Below are 17,248 nucleotides of genomic sequence, written 5' to 3' on the forward strand. Positions count from 1 at the left end.
ACCCATGACACCTGTAGTTTTCAAAAATGTTTTTTTTTTTGATGAAACGCTTAATGAAAGGGGTTTAATCGCCGGCAAACGAAAACCCACGATTTCCCGTAAATCCCGGGCTTGGCCCGTATAGTCGAATGTATACAAAGAAAGTACCCTGTGCGTAAACTCACTTCCAGAACGATTTTTTAAATTATTTTTTCACTACTAAAACGCATAAGACTTGTAGTTTTCAAAAATGTTTTCATTTTTGATGAGACCCTGAATAAAAGAAGTTTAATCGCCGCCAAACGAAAACCCGCGATTTCCCGTAAATCCCGGGCTTGGCCCGTATAGTCGAAGGTATACATAGAAAGTACCCAGGGAGTAAACTCATTTACCGAACGATTTTTTAAATTATTTTTCAACCACTAAAACGCATGAGACTTGTAGTTTTCAAAAATGTTTTCATTCTTGATGAGACGCTTAATGAAAGGGGTTTAATCGCCGGCAAAGGAAAACCCACGACTTCCCGTAAATCCCGGGCTTGGCCCGTATAGTCGAATGTATACAAAGAAAGTACCCTGTGAGTAAACTCATTTCCAGAACGATTTTTTAAATTATTTTTTCACTACTAAAACGCATAAGACTTGTAGTTTTCAAAAATGTTTTCATTTTTGATGAGACCCTGAATAAAAGAAGTTTAATCGCCGGCAAACGAAAACCCGCGATTTCCCGTAAATCCCGGGCTTGGTACGTATAGTCGAATGTATACATAGAAAGTACCCAGTGAGTAAACTCATTTCCCGAACAATTTTTTAAATTATTTTTTCACCACTAAAACCCATGAGACCTGTAGTTTTCAAAAATGTTTTTATTTTTGATGAAACGCTTAATGAAAGGGGTTTAATCGCCGGCAAACGAAAACCCGCGATTTCCCGTAAATTCCGGGCTTAGCCCGTATAGTCGAATGTATACAAAAAAAGTACCCTGTGAGTAAACTCATTTCCAGAACGATTTTTTAAATTAGTTTTTCACCACTAAAACGCATAAGACTTGTAATTTTCAACAATGTTTTCATTTTTGATGAGACGCTGAATAAAAGAAGTTTAATCGCCGTCAAACGAAAACCCGCGATTTCCTGTAAATCCCGGGCTTGGCCCGTATAGTCAAAAGTATACAAAGAAAGTACCCAGGGAGTAAACTCATTTCCCGAACGATTTTTTAAAATATTTTTTCACCACTACAACGCATGAGACTTGTAGTTTTCAGAAATGTTTTCATGTTTGATAAGACGCTTAATTAAAGTGGTTTAATTGCCGGCAAACGAAAACCCGCGATTTTCCGTAAATCCCGGTTTTGGCCCGTATAGTCGAATGTATACAAAGAAAGTACCCTGTGAGTAAACTCATTTCCAAAACGATTTTTGAAATTATCTTTTCACTACTAAAACGCATAAAACTTGTAGTTTTCAAAAATGTTTTCATTTTTGATGAGACCCTGAATAAAAGAAGTTTAATCGCCGGCAAACGAAAACCCGCGATTTCCCGTAAATCCCGGGCTTGGTACGTATAGTCGAATGTATACATAGAAAGTACCCAGGGAGTAAACTCATTCCCCGAACAATTTTTTAAATTATTTTTTCACCACTAAAACCCATGAGACCTGTAGTTTTCAAAAATGTTTTTTTTTTTGATGAAACGCTTAATGAAAGGGGTTTAATCGCCGGCAAACGAAAACCCACGATTTCCCGTAAATCCCGGGCTTGGCCCGTATAGTCGAATGTATACAAAGAAAGTACCCTGTGCGTAAACTCACTTCCAGAACGATTTTTTAAATTATTTTTTCACTACTACAACGCATAAGACTTGTAGTTTTCAAAAATGTTTTCATTTTTGATGAGACCCTGAATAAAAGAAGTTTAATCGCCGCCAAACGAAAACCCGCGATTTCCCGTAAATCCCGGGCTTGGTCCGTATAGTCGAATGTATACATAGAAAGTACCCAGGGAGTAAACTCATTTACCGAACGATTTTTTAAATTATTTTTCAACCACTAAAACGCATGAGACTTGTAGTTTTCAAAAAAGTTTTCATTCTTGATGAGACGCTTAATGAAAGGGGTTTAATCGCCGGCAAAGGAAAACCCACGACTTCCCGTAAATCCCGGGCTTGGCCCGTATAGTCGAATGTATACAAAGAAAGTACCCTGTGAGTAAACTCATTTCCAGAACGATTTTTTAAATTATTTTTTCACTACTAAAACGCATAAGACTTGTAGTTTTCAAAAATGTTTTCATTTTTGATGAGACCCTGAATAAAAGAAGTTTAATCGCCGGCAAACGAAAACCCGCGATTTCCCGTAAATCCCGGGCTTGGTACGTATAGTCGAATGTATACATAGAAAGTACCCAGGGAAGAAACTCATTCCCCGAACAATTTTTTAAATTATTTTTTCACCACTAAAACCCATGAGACCTGTAGTTTTCAAAAATGTTTTTATTTTTGATGAAACGCTTAATGAAAGGGGTTTAATCGCCGGCAAACGAAAACCCGCGATTTCCCGTAAATTCCGGGCTTGGCCCGTATAGTCGAATGTATACAACAAAAGTACCCTGTGAGTAAACTCATTTCCAGAACGATTTTTTAAATTAGTTTTTCACCACTAAAACGCATAAGACTTGTAATTTTCAACAATGTTTTCATTTTTGATGAGACGCTGAATAAAAGAAGTTTAATCGCCGTCAAACGAAAACCCGCGATTTCCTGTAAATCCCGGGCTTGGCCCGTATAGTCAAAAGTATACAAAGAAAGTACCCAGGGAGTAAACGCATTTACCAAACGATTTTTTAAATTATTTTGTCACCACTAAAACGCATGAGACTTGTAGTTTTCAAAAGTGTTTTCATTTTTGATGAGACGCTGAATAAAAGAAGTTTAATCGCTGACAAACGAAAACCGGCGATTTCCCGTATAACCCGGGCTTGGCCCGTATAGTTGTATGTATTTAAAGAAAGTACCCAGGGAGTAAACTGATTTCCCGAACGATTTTTCAAATTATTTCTGCACCACTAGAACAAATGAGACTTGTAGTTTTCAAAAATGTTTTCATTTTTAATGAGAAGAATAATGAAAGAGGTTTAATCGCCGGCAACCCGTAAATCCCGGGCTTGGCCCGTATAGTCGAATGTATACAAAGAAAGTACCCAGGGAGTAAACTCATTTCCCAAACGATTTTTTAAATTATTATTTCACCACTAAAGCCCATGAGACTTATAGTTTTTAAAAATGTTTTCATTTTTGATGAGACGCTGAATAAAAGGAGTTCAATCGCCGGCAAACGAAGACCCGCCATTTCCCGTAAACCCAGGACTCGGCCCGTATAGTCAAAAGTATACAAAGAAAGTACCCTGTGAGTAAACTCATTTCCAAAACGATTTTTGAAATTATCTTTTCACCACTAAAACGCATGAGACTTGTAGTTTTCAAAAATGTTTTCATTCTTGATGAGACGCTGAATAAAAGAAGTTTAATCGCCGGCAAACGCAAACCTGCGATTTCCCGTAAATCCCGGGCTTGGCCCGTATAGTCGAATGTATACAAAGAAAGTACCCAGGGAGTAAACTCATTTACCGAACGATTTTTTAAATTATTTTTCCACCACTAAAACGCATGAGACTTGTAGTTTTCAAAATAGTTTTCATTCTTGATGAGACGCTTAATGAAAGGGGTTTAATCGCCGTCAAACGAAAACCCGCAATTTCCCGTAAATCCCGGGCTTGGCTCGTATAGTCAAAAGTATACAAAAAAAGTACCCAGGGAGTAAACGCATTTACCAAACGATTTTTTAAATTATTTTGTCACCACTAAAACGCATGAGACTTGTAGTTTTCAAAATAGTTTTCATTCTTGATGAGACGCTTAATGAAAGGGGTTTAATCGCCGTCAAACGAAAACCCGCGATTTCCCGTAAATCCCGGGCTTGGCCCGTATAGTCAAAAGTATACAAAAAAAGTACCCAGGGAGTAAACGCATTTACCAAACGATTTTTTAAATTATTTTGTCACCACTAAAACGCATGAGACTTGTAGTTTTCAAAATAGTTTTCATTCTTGATGAGACGCTTAATGAAAGGGGTTTAATCGCCGGCAAAGGAAAACCCACGACTTCCCGTAAATCCCGGGCTTGGCCCGTATAGTCGAATGTATACAAAGAAAGTACCCTGTGAGTAAACTCATTTCCAGAACGATTTTTTAAATTATTTTTTCACTACTAAAACGCATAAGACTTGTAGTTTTCAAAAATGTTTTCATTTTTGATGAGACCCTGAATAAAAGAAGTTTAATCGCCGGCAAACGAAAACCCGCGATTTCCCGTAAATCCCGGGCTTGGTACGTATAGTCGAATGTATACATAGAAAGTACCCAGGGAGTAAACTCATTCCCCGAACAATTTTTTAAATTATTTTTTCACCACTAAAACCCATGAGACCTGTAGTTTTCAAAAATGTTTTTATTTTTGATGAAACGCTTAATGAAAGGGGTTTAATCGCCGGCAAACGAAAACCCGCGATTTCCCGTAAATTCCGGGCTTGGCCCGTATAGTCGAATGTATACAAAAAAAGTACCCTGTGAGTAAACTCATTTCCAGAACGATTTTTTAAATTAGTTTTTCACCACTAAAACGCATAAGACTTGTAATTTTCAACAATGTTTTCATTTTTGATGAGACGCTGAATAAAAGAAGTTTAATCGCCGTCAAACGAAAACCCGCGATTTCCTGTAAATCCCGGGCTTGGCCCGTATAGTCAAAAGTATACAAAGAAAGTACCCAGGGAGTAAACGCATTTACCAAACGATTTTTTAAATTATTTTGTCACCACTAAAACGCATGAGACTTGTAGTTTTCAAAAGTGTTTTCATTTTTGATGAGACGCTGAATAAAAGAAGTTTAATCGCTGACAAACGAAAACCGGCGATTTCCCGTATAACCCGGGCTTGGCCCGTATAGTTGTATGTATCTAAAGAAAGTACCCAGGGAGTAAACTGATTTCCCGAACGATTTTTCAAATTATTTCTGCACCACTAGAACAAATGAGACTTGTAGTTTTCAAAAATGTTTTCATTTTTAATGAGAAGAATAATGAAAGAGGTTTAATCGCCGGCAAACGAAAACCGGCGATTTCCCGTAAATCCCGGGCTTGGCCCGTATAGTCGAATGTATACAAAGAAAGTACCCAGGGAGTAAACTCATTTCCCAAACGATTTTTTAAATTATTATTTCACCACTAAAGCCCATGAGACTTGTAGTTTTTAAAAATGTTTTCATTTTTGATGAGACGCTGAATAAAAGGAGTTCAATCGCCGGCAAACGAAGACCCGCCATTTCCCGTAAACCCAGGACTCGGCCCGTATAGTCAAAAGTATACAAAGAAAGTACCCTGTGAGTAAACTCATTTCCAAAACGATTTTTGAAATTATCTTTTCACCACTAAAACGCATGAGACTTGTAGTTTTCAAAAATGTTTTCATTCTTGATGAGACGCTGAATAAAAGAAGTTTAATCGCCGGCAAACGCAAACCTGCGATTTCCCGTAAATCCCGGGCTTGGCCCGTATAGTCGAATGTATACAAAGAAAGTACCCAGGGAGTAAACTCATTTACCGAACGATTTTTTAAATTATTTTTCCACCACTAAAACGCATGAGACTTGTAGTTTTCAAAATAGTTTTCATTCTTGATGAGACGCCTAATGAAAGGGGTTTAATCGCCGTCAAACGAAAACCCGCAATTTCCCGTAAATCCCGGGCTTGGCCCGTATAGTCAAAAGTATACAAAAAAAGTACCCAGGGAGTAAACGCATTTACCAAACGATTTTTTAAATTATTTTGTCACCACTAAAACGCATGAGACTTGTAGTTTTCAAAATAGTTTTCATTCTTGATGAGACGCTTAATGAAAGGGGTTTAATCGCCGTCAAACGAAAACCCGCGATTTCCCGTAAATCCCGGGCTTGGCCCGTATAGTCAAAAGTATACAAAAAAAGTACCCAGGGAGTAAACGCATTTACCAAACGATTTTTTAAATTATTTTGTCACCACTAAAACGCATGAGACTTGTAGTTTTCAAAAGTGCTTTTATTTTTGATGAGACGCTAAATAAAAGAAGTTTAATCGCTGGCAAACGAAAACCGGCGATTTCCCGTAAAACCCGGGCTTGGCCCGTATAGTTGTATGTATCTAAATAAAGTACCCAGGGAGTAAACTGATTTCCCGAACGATTTTTCAAATTATTTCTGCACCACTAGAACAAATGAGACTTGTAGTTTTCAAAAATGTTTTCATTTTTAATGAGAAGAATAATGAAAGAGGTTTAATCGCCGGCAAACGAAAACCCGCGATTTCCCGTAAATCCCGGGCTTGGCCCGTATAGTCGAATGTATACAAAGAAAGTACCCAGTGAGTAAACTCATTTCCCAAACGATTTTTTAAATTATTATTTCACCACTAAAGCCCATGAGACTTGTAGTTTTTAAAAATGTTTTCATTTTTGATGAGACGCTGAATAAAAGGAGTTCAATCGCCGGCAAACGAAGACCCGCCATTTCCCGTAAACCCAGGACTCGGCCCGTATAGTCAAAAGTATACAAAGAAAGTACCCAGGAAATAAACTCATTTTCCGAACGATTTTTTAAAACATTTTTTCACCACTACAACGCATGAGACTTGTAGTTTTCAAAAATGTTTTCATTTTTAATGAGAAGAATAATGAAAGAGGTTTAATCGCCGGCAAACGAAAACCGGCGATTTCCCGTAAATCCCGGGCTTGGCCCGTATAGTCGAATGTATACAAAGAAAGTACCCAGGGAGTAAACTCATTTCCCAAACGATTTTTTAAATTATTATTTCACCACTAAAGCCCATGAGACTTGTAGTTTTTAAAAATGTTTTCATTTTTGATGAGACGCTGAATAAAAGGAGTTCAATCGCCGCCAAACGAAGACCCGCCATTTCCCGTAAACCCAGGACTCGGCCCGTATAGTCAAAAGTATACAAAGAAAGTACCCAGGGAGTAAACTCATTTCCCGAACGATTTTTTAAAATATTTTTTCACTACTACAACGCATGAGACTTGTAGTTTTCAGAAATGTTTTCATTTTTGATAAGACGCTTAATTAAAGTGGTTTAATTGCCGGCAAACGAAAACCCGCGATTTTCCGTAAATCCCGGTTTTGGCCCGTATAGTCGAATGTATACAAAGAAAGTACCCTGTGAGTAAACTCATTTCCAAAACGATTTTTGAAATTATCTTTTCACCACTAAAACGCATGAGACTTGTAGTTTTCAAAAATGTTTTCATTCTTGATGAGACGCTGAATAAAAGAAGTTTAATCGCCGGCAAACGCAAACCTGCGATTTCCCGTAAATCCCGGGCTTGGCCCGTATAGTCGAATGTATACAAAGAAAGTACCCAGGGAGTAAACTCATTTACCGAACGATTTTTTAAATTATTTTTCCACCACTAAAACGCATGAGACTTGTAGTTTTCAAAATAGTTTTCATTATTGATGAGACGCTTAATGAAAGGGGTTTAATCGCCGTCAAACGAAAACCCGCGATTTCCCGTAAATCCCGGGCTTGGCCCGTATAGTCAAAAGTATACAAAAAAAGTACCCAGGGAGTAAACGCATTTACCAAACGATTTTTTAAATTATTTTGTCACCACTAAAACGCATGAGACTTGTAGTTTTCAAAATAGTTTTCATTCTTGATGAGACGCTTAATGAAAGGGGTTTAATCGCCGTCAAACGAAAACCCGCGATTTCCCGTAAATCTCGGGCTTGGCCCGTATAGTCAAAAGTATACAAAAAAAGTACCCAGGGAGTAAACGCATTTACCAAACGATTTTTTAAATTATTTTGTCACCACTAAAACGCATGAGACTTGTAGTTTTCAAAAGTGTTTTTATTTTTGATGAGACGCTAAATAAAAGAAGTTTAATCGCTGGCAAACGAAAACCGGCGATTTCCCGTAAAACCCGGGCTTGGCCCGTATAGTTGTATGTATCTAAATAAAGTACCCAGGGAGTAAACTGATTTCCCGAACGATTTTTCAAATTATTTCTGCACCACTAGAACAAATGAGACTTGTAGTTTTCAAAAATGTTTTCATTTTTAATGAGAAGAATAATGAAAGAGGTTTAATCGCCGGCAAACGAAAACCCGCGATTTCCCGTAAATCCCGGGCTTGGCCCGTATAGTCGAATGTATACAAAGAAAGTACCCAGTGAGTAAACTCATTTCCCAAACGATTTTTTAAATTATTATTTCACCACTAAAGCCCATGAGACTTGTAGTTTTTAAAAATGTTTTCATTTTTGATGAGACGCTGAATAAAAGGAGTTCAATCGCCGGCAAACGAAGACCCGCCATTTCCCGTAAACCCAGGACTCGGCCCGTATAGTCAAAAGTATACAAAGAAAGTACCCAGGAAATAAACTCATTTCCCGAACGATTTTTTAAAATATTTTTTCACCACTACAACTCATGAGACTTGTAGTTTTCAGAAATGTTTTCAATTTTGATAAGACGCTTAATGAAAGTGGTTTAATTGCCGGCAAACGAAAACCTGCGATTTTCCGTAAATACCGGTTTTGGCCCGTATAGTCGAATGTATACAAAGAAAGTACCCTGTGAGTAAACTCATTTCCAAAACGATTTTTGAAATTATCTTTTCACCACTAAAACGCATGAGACTTGTAGTTTTCAAAAATGTTTTCATTCTTGATGAGACGCTGAATAAAAGAAGTTTAATCGCCGGCAAACGCAAACCTGCGATTTCCCGTAAATCCCGGGCTTGGCCCGTATAGTCGAATGTATACAAAGAAAGTACCCAGGGAGTAAACTCATTTACCGAACGATTTTTTAAATTATTTTTCCACCAATAAAGCGCATGAGACTTGTAGTTTTTAAAATAGTTTTCATTCTTGAGGAGACGCTTAATGAAAGGGGTTTAATCGCCGGCAAACGAAAACCCGCGATTTCCCGTAAATCCCGGGCTTGGCCCGTATAGTCGAATGTATACAAAGAAAGTACCCTGTGAGTAAACTCATTTCCAGAACGATTTTTTAAATTATTTTTTCACTACTAAAACGCATAAGACTTGTAGTTTTCAAAAATGTTTTCATTTTTGATGAGACCCTGAATAAAAGAAGTTTAATCGCCGGCAAACGAAAACCCGCGATTTCCCGTAAATCCCGGGCTTGGTACGTATAGTCGAATGTATACATAGAAAGTACCCAGGGAGTAAACTCATTCCCCGAACAATTTTTTAAATTATTTTTTTACCACTAAAACCCATGAGACCTGTAGTTTTCAAAAATGTTTTTTTTTTGATGAAACGCTTAATGAAAGGGGTTTAATCGCCGGCAAACGAAAACCCACGATTTCCCGTAAATCCCGGGCTTGGCCCGTATAGTCGAATGTATACAAAGAAAGTACCCTGTGCGTAAACTCACTTCCAGAACGATTTTTTAAATTATTTTTTCACTACTAAAACGCATAAGACTTGTAGTTTTCAAAAATGCTTTCATTTTTGATGAGACCCTGAATAAAAGAAGTTTAATCGCCGCCAAACGAAATCCCGCGATTTCCCGTAAATCCCGGGCTTGGCCCGTATAGCCGAATGTATACATAGAAAGTACCCAGGGAGTAAACTCATTTACCGAACGATTTTTTAAATTATTTTTCAACCACTAAAACGCATGAGACTTGTAGTTTTCAAAAAAGTTTTCATTCTTGATGAGACGCTTAATGAAAGGGGTTTAATCGCCGGCAAAGGAAAACCCACGACTTCCCGTAAATCCCGGGCTTGGCCCGTATAGTCGAATGTATACAAAGAAAGTACCCTGTGAGTAAACTCATTTCCAGAACGATTTTTTAAATTATTTTTTCACTACTAAAACGCATAAGACTTGTAGTTTTCAAAAATGTTTTCATTTTTGATGAGACCCTGAATAAAAGAAGTGTAATCGCCGGCAAACGAAAACCCGCGATTTCCCGTAAATCCCGGGCTTGGTGCGTATAGTCGAATGTATACATAGAAAGTACCCAGGGAGTAAACTCATTCCCCGAACAATTTTTTAAATTATTTTTTCACCACTAAAACCCATGAGACCTGTAGTTTTCAAAAATGTTTTTATTTTTGATGAAACGCTTAATGAAAGGGGTTTAATCGCCGTCAAACGAAAACCCGCGATTTCCTGTAAATCCCGGGCTTGGCCCGTATAGTCAAAAGTATACAAAGAAAGTACCCAGGGAGTAAACGCATTTACCAAACGATTTTTTAAATTATTTTGTCACCACTAAAACGCATGAGACTTGTAGTTTTCAAAAGTGTTTTCATTTTTGATGAGACGCTGAATAAAAGAAGTTTAATCGCTGACAAACGAAACCGGCGATTTCCCGTATAACCCGGGCTTGGCCCGTATAGTTGTATGTATCTAAAGAAAGTACCCAGGGAGTAAACTGATTTCCCGAACGATTTTTCAAATTATTTCTGCACCACTAGAACAAATGAGACTTGTAGTTTTCAAAAATGTTTTCATTTTTAATGAGAAGAATAATGAAAGAGGTTTAATCGCCGGCAAACGAAAACCGGCGATTTCCCGTAAATCCCGGGCTTGGCCCGTATAGTCGAATGTATACAAAGAAAGTACCCAGGGAGTAAACTCATTTCCCAAACGATTTTTTAAATTATTATTTCACCACTAAAGCCCATGAGACTTGTAGTTTTTAAAAATGTTTTCATTTTTGATGAGACGCTGAATAAAAGGAGTTCAATCGCCGGCAAACGAAGACCCGCCATTTCCCGTAAACCCAGGACTCGGCCCGTATAGTCAAAAGTATACAAAGAAAGTACCCTGTGAGTAAACTCATTTCCAAAACGATTTTTGAAATTATCTTTTCACCACTAAAACGCATGAGACTTGTAGTTTTCAAAAATGTTTTCATTCTTGATGAGACGCTGAATAAAAGAAGTTTAATCGCCGGCAAACGCAAACCTGCGATTTCCCGTAAATCCCGTGCTTGGCCCGTATAGTCGAATGTATACAAAGAAAGTACCCAGGGAGTAAACTCATTTACCGAACGATTTTTTAAATTATTTTTCCACCACTAAAACGCATGAGACTTGTAGTTTTCAAAATAGTTTTCATTCTTGATGAGACGCTTAATGAAAGGGGTTTAATCGCCGCCAAACGAAAACCCGCAATTTCCCGTAAATCCCGGGCTTGGCCCGTATAGTCAAAAGTATACAAAAAAAGTACCCAGGGAGTAAACGCATTTACCAAACGATTTTTTAAATTATTTTGTCACCACTAAAACGCATGAGACTTGTAGTTTTCAAAATAGTTTTCATTCTTGATGAGACGCTTAATGAAAGGGGTTTAATCGCCGTCAAACGAAAACCCGCGATTTCCCGTAAATCCCGGGCTTGGCCCGTATAGTCAAAAGTATACAAAAAAAGTACCCAGGGAGTAAACGCATTTACCAAACGATTTTTTAAATTATTTTGTCACCACTAAAACGCATGAGACTTGTAGTTTTCAAAATAGTTTTCATTCTTGATGAGACGCTTAATGAAAGGGGTTTAATCGCCGGCAAAGGAAAACCCACGACTTCCCGTAAATCCCGGGCTTGGCCCGTATAGTCGAATGTATACAAAGAAAGTACCCTGTGAGTAAACTCATTTCCAGAACGATTTTTTAAATTATTTTTTCACTACTAAAACGCATAAGACTTGTACTTTTCAAAAATGTTTTCATTTTTGATGAGACCCTGAATAAAAGAAGTTTAATCGCCGGCAAACGAAAACCCGCGATTTCCCGTAAATCCCGGGCTTGGTACGTATAGTCGAATGTATACATAGAAAGTACCCAGGGAGTAAACTCATTCCCCGAACAATTTTTTAAATTATTTTTTCACCACTAAAACCCATGAGACCTGTAGTTTTCAAAAATGTTTTTATTTTTGATGAAACGCTTAATGAAAGGGGTTTAATCGCCGGCAAACGAAAACCCGCGATTTCCCGTAAATTCCGGGCTTGGCCCGTATAGTCGAATGTATACAAAAAAAGTACCCTGTGAGTAAACTCATTTCCAGAACGATTTTTTAAATTAGTTTTTCACCACTAAAACGCATAAGACTTGTAATTTTCAACAATGTTTTCATTTTTGATGAGACGCTGAATAAAAGAAGTTTAATCGCCGTCAAACGAAAACCCGCGATTTCCTGTAAATCCCGGGCTTGGCCCGTATAGTCAAAAGTATACAAAGAAAGTACCCAGGGAGTAAACGCATTTACCAAACGATTTTTTAAATTATTTTGTCACCACTAAAACGCATGAGACTTGTAGTTTTCAAAAGTGTTTTCATTTTTGATGAGACGCTGAATAAAAGAAGTTTAATCGCTGACAAACGAAAACCGGCGATTTCCCGTATAACCCGGGCTTGGCCCGTATAGTTGTATGTATCTAAAGAAAGTACCCAGGGAGTAAACTGATTTCCCGAACGATTTTTCAAATTATTTCTGCACCACTAGAACAAATGAGACTTGTAGTTTTCAAAAATGTTTTCATTTTTAATGAGAAGAATAATGAAAGAGGTTTAATCGCCGGCAAACGAAAACCGGCGATTTCCCGTAAATCCCGGGCTTGGCCCGTATAGTCGAATGTATACAAAGAAAGTACCCAGGGAGTAAACTCATTTCCCAAACGATTTTTTAAATTATTATTTCACCACTAAAGCCCATGAGACTTGTAGTTTTTAAAAATGTTTTCATTTTTGATGAGACGCTGAATAAAAGGAGTTCAATCGCCGGCAAACGAAGACCCGCCATTTCCCGTAAACCCAGGACTCGGCCCGTATAGTCAAAAGTATACAAAGAAAGTACCCTGTGAGTAAACTCATTTCCAAAACGATTTTTGAAATTATCTTTTTACCACTAAAACGCATGAGACTTGTAGTTTTCAAAAATGTTTTCATTCTTGATGAGACGCTGAATAAAAGAAGTTTAATCGCCGGCAAACGCAAACCTGCGATTTCCCGTAAATCCCGGGCTTGGCCTGTATAGTCGAATGTATACAAAGAAAGTACCCAGGGAGTAAACTCATTTACCGAACGATTTTTTAAATTATTTTTCCACCACTAAAACGCATGAGACTTGTAGTTTTCAAAATAGTTTTCATTCTTGATGAGACGCTTAATGAAAGGGGTTTAATCGCCGTCAAACGAAAACACGCAATTTCCCGTAAATCCCGGGCTTGGCCCGTATAGTCAAAAGTATACAAAAAAAGTACCCAGGGAGTAAACGCATTTACCAAACGATTTTTTAAATTATTTTGTCACCACTAAAACGCATAAGACTTGTAGTTTTCAAAAATGCTTTCATTTTTGATGAGACCCTGAATAAAAGAAGTTTAATCGCCGCCAAACGAAAACCCGCGATTTCCCGTAAATCCCGGGCTTGGCCCGTATAGCCGAATGTATACATAGAAAGTACCCAGGGAGTAAACTCATTTACCGAACGATTTTTTAAATTATTTTTCAACCACTAAAACGCATGAGACTTGTAGTTTTCAAAAAAGTTTTCATTCTTGATGAGACGCTTAATGAAAGGGGTTTAATCGCCGGCAAAGGAAAACCCACGACTTCCCGTAAATCCCGGGCTTGGCCCGTATAGTCGAATGTATACAAAGAAAGTACCCTGTGAGTAAACTCATTTCCAGAACGATTTTTTAAATTATTTTTTCACTACTAAAACGCATAAGACTTGTAGTTTTCAAAAATGTTTTCATTTTTGATGAGACCCTGAATAAAAGAAGTGTAATCGCCGGCAAACGAAAACCCGCGATTTCCCGTAAATCCCGGGCTTGGTGCGTATAGTCGAATGTATACATAGAAAGTACCCAGGGAGTAAACTCATTCCCCGAACAATTTTTTAAATTATTTTTTCACCACTAAAACCCATGAGACCTGTAGTTTTCAAAAATGTTTTTATTTTTGATGAAACGCTTAATGAAAGGGGTTTAATCGCCGTCAAACGAAAACCCGCGATTTCCTGTAAATCCCGGGCTTGGCCCGTATAGTCAAAAGTATACAAAGAAAGTACCCAGGGAGTAAACGCATTTACCAAACGATTTTTTAAATTATTTTGTCACCACTAAAACGCATGAGACTTGTAGTTTTCAAAAGTGTTTTCATTTTTGATGAGACGCTGAATAAAAGAAGTTTAATCGCTGACAAACGAAACCGGCGATTTCCCGTATAACCCGGGCTTGGCCCGTATAGTTGTATGTATCTAAAGAAAGTACCCAGGGAGTAAACTGATTTCCCGAACGATTTTTCAAATTATTTCTGCACCACTAGAACAAATGAGACTTGTAGTTTTCAAAAATGTTTTCATTTTTAATGAGAAGAATAATGAAAGAGGTTTAATCGCCGGCAAACGAAAACCGGCGATTTCCCGTAAATCCCGGGCTTGGCCCGTATAGTCGAATGTATACAAAGAAAGTACCCAGGGAGTAAACTCATTTCCCAAACGATTTTTTAAATTATTATTTCACCACTAAAGCCCATGAGACTTGTAGTTTTTAAAAATGTTTTCATTTTTGATGAGACGCTGAATAAAAGGAGTTCAATCGCCGGCAAACGAAGACCCGCCATTTCCCGTAAACCCAGGACTCGGCCCGTATAGTCAAAAGTATACAAAGAAAGTACCCTGTGAGTAAACTCATTTCCAAAACGATTTTTGAAATTATCTTTTCACCACTAAAACGCATGAGACTTGTAGTTTTCAAAAATGTTTTCATTCTTGATGAGACGCTGAATAAAAGAAGTTTAATCGCCGGCAAACGCAAACCTGCGATTTCCCGTAAATCCCGTGCTTGGCCCGTATAGTCGAATGTATACAAAGAAAGTACCCAGGGAGTAAACTCATTTACCGAACGATTTTTTAAATTATTTTTCCACCACTAAAACGCATGAGACTTGTAGTTTTCAAAATAGTTTTCATTCTTGATGAGACGCTTAATGAAAGGGGTTTAATCGCCGCCAAACGAAAACCCGCAATTTCCCGTAAATCCCGGGCTTGGCCCGTATAGTCAAAAGTATACAAAAAAAGTACCCAGGGAGTAAACGCATTTACCAAACGATTTTTTAAATTATTTTGTCACCACTAAAACGCATGAGACTTGTAGTTTTCAAAATAGTTTTCATTCTTGATGAGACGCTTAATGAAAGGGGTTTAATCGCCGTCAAACGAAAACCCGCGATTTCCCGTAAATCCCGGGCTTGGCCCGTATAGTCAAAAGTATACAAAAAAAGTACCCAGGGAGTAAACGCATTTACCAAACGATTTTTTAAATTATTTTGTCACCACTAAAACGCATGAGACTTGTAGTTTTCAAAATAGTTTTCATTCTTGATGAGACGCTTAATGAAAGGGGTTTAATCGCCGGCAAAGGAAAACCCACGACTTCCCGTAAATCCCGGGCTTGGCCCGTATAGTCGAATGTATACAAAGAAAGTACCCTGTGAGTAAACTCATTTCCAGAACGATTTTTTAAATTATTTTTTCACTACTAAAACGCATAAGACTTGTACTTTTCAAAAATGTTTTCATTTTTGATGAGACCCTGAATAAAAGAAGTTTAATCGCCGGCAAACGAAAACCCGCGATTTCCCGTAAATCCCGGGCTTGGTACGTATAGTCGAATGTATACATAGAAAGTACCCAGGGAGTAAACTCATTCCCCGAACAATTTTTTAAATTATTTTTTCACCACTAAAACCCATGAGACCTGTAGTTTTCAAAAATGTTTTTATTTTTGATGAAACGCTTAATGAAAGGGGTTTAATCGCCGGCAAACGAAAACCCGCGATTTCCCGTAAATTCCGGGCTTGGCCCGTATAGTCGAATGTATACAAAAAAAGTACCCTGTGAGTAAACTCATTTCCAGAACGATTTTTTAAATTAGTTTTTCACCACTAAAACGCATAAGACTTGTAATTTTCAACAATGTTTTCATTTTTGATGAGACGCTGAATAAAAGAAGTTTAATCGCCGTCAAACGAAAACCCGCGATTTCCTGTAAATCCCGGGCTTGGCCCGTATAGTCAAAAGTATACAAAGAAAGTACCCAGGGAGTAAACGCATTTACCAAACGATTTTTTAAATTATTTTGTCACCACTAAAACGCATGAGACTTGTAGTTTTCAAAAGTGTTTTCATTTTTGATGAGACGCTGAATAAAAGAAGTTTAATCGCTGACAAACGAAAACCGGCGATTTCCCGTATAACCCGGGCTTGGCCCGTATAGTTGTATGTATCTAAAGAAAGTACCCAGGGAGTAAACTGATTTCCCGAACGATTTTTCAAATTATTTCTGCACCACTAGAACAAATGAGACTTGTAGTTTTCAAAAATGTTTTCATTTTTAATGAGAAGAATAATGAAAGAGGTTTAATCGCCGGCAAACGAAAACCGGCGATTTCCCGTAAATCCCGGGCTTGGCCCGTATAGTCGAATGTATACAAAGAAAGTACCCAGGGAGTAAACTCATTTCCCAAACGATTTTTTAAATTATTATTTCACCACTAAAGCCCATGAGACTTGTAGTTTTTAAAAATGTTTTCATTTTTGATGAGACGCTGAATAAAAGGAGTTCAATCGCCGGCAAACGAAGACCCGCCATTTCCCGTAAACCCAGGACTCGGCCCGTATAGTCAAAAGTATACAAAGAAAGTACCCTGTGAGTAAACTCATTTCCAAAACGATTTTTGAAATTATCTTTTTACCACTAAAACGCATGAGACTTGTAGTTTTCAAAAATGTTTTCATTCTTGATGAGACGCTGAATAAAAGAAGTTTAATCGCCGGCAAACGCAAACCTGCGATTTCCCGTAAATCCCGGGCTTGGCCTGTATAGTCGAATGTATACAAAGAAAGTACCCAGGGAGTAAACTCATTTACCGAACGATTTTTTAAATTATTTTTCCACCACTAAAACGCATGAGACTTGTAGTTTTCAAAATAGTTTTCATTCTTGATGAGACGCTTAATGAAAGGGGTTTAATCGCCGTCAAACGAAAACACGCAATTTCCCGTAAATCCCGGGCTTGGCCCGTATAGTCAAAAGTATACAAAAAAAGTACCCAGGGAGTAAACGCATTTACCAAACGATTTTTTAAATTATTTTGTCACCACTAAAACGCATGAGACTT

The sequence above is a fragment of the Hydractinia symbiolongicarpus genome, chromosome 4 (genome assembly GCF_029227915.1).
Source record: "Hydractinia symbiolongicarpus strain clone_291-10 chromosome 4, HSymV2.1, whole genome shotgun sequence".
In the NCBI taxonomy this organism is placed as follows: Eukaryota; Metazoa; Cnidaria; class Hydrozoa; order Anthoathecata; family Hydractiniidae; genus Hydractinia; species Hydractinia symbiolongicarpus.